The following is a 292-nucleotide window of genomic DNA, read 5'->3' on the forward strand; positions in this document are numbered from 1 at the left end:
AGAGCTCTTGCTCCAAACAAGATTTGATAAGAGTTTCATTTAAGATTTGATAAGAGTTTAATGTCTTCATTTAAGATTTTATAAGAGTTTAATGTCCTCATTTAAGTTTAATTTCACTGTTGTTCATGCTGGTTATCCTACTCTTCCCACACACACTCTCGCACACACACATGGAAAATTATGGCTTATGTCATAATGTTTCTATTTCATATATTTTGGAATTAATATAAAGTGTATATATTTTGTTAATTATGTATAGTAGCTTATAATCTGCAAATTACTAGTACTGTAG

This window comes from Alosa pseudoharengus, unplaced genomic scaffold, assembly GCF_046254945.1.
Source record: "Alosa pseudoharengus isolate Yale_2024_CS ecotype anadromous, Long Island Sound unplaced genomic scaffold, YU_APseudo_1.1 YU_APseudo_1.1_scf_15, whole genome shotgun sequence".
Classification (NCBI taxonomy): Eukaryota; Metazoa; Chordata; class Actinopteri; order Clupeiformes; family Clupeidae; genus Alosa; species Alosa pseudoharengus.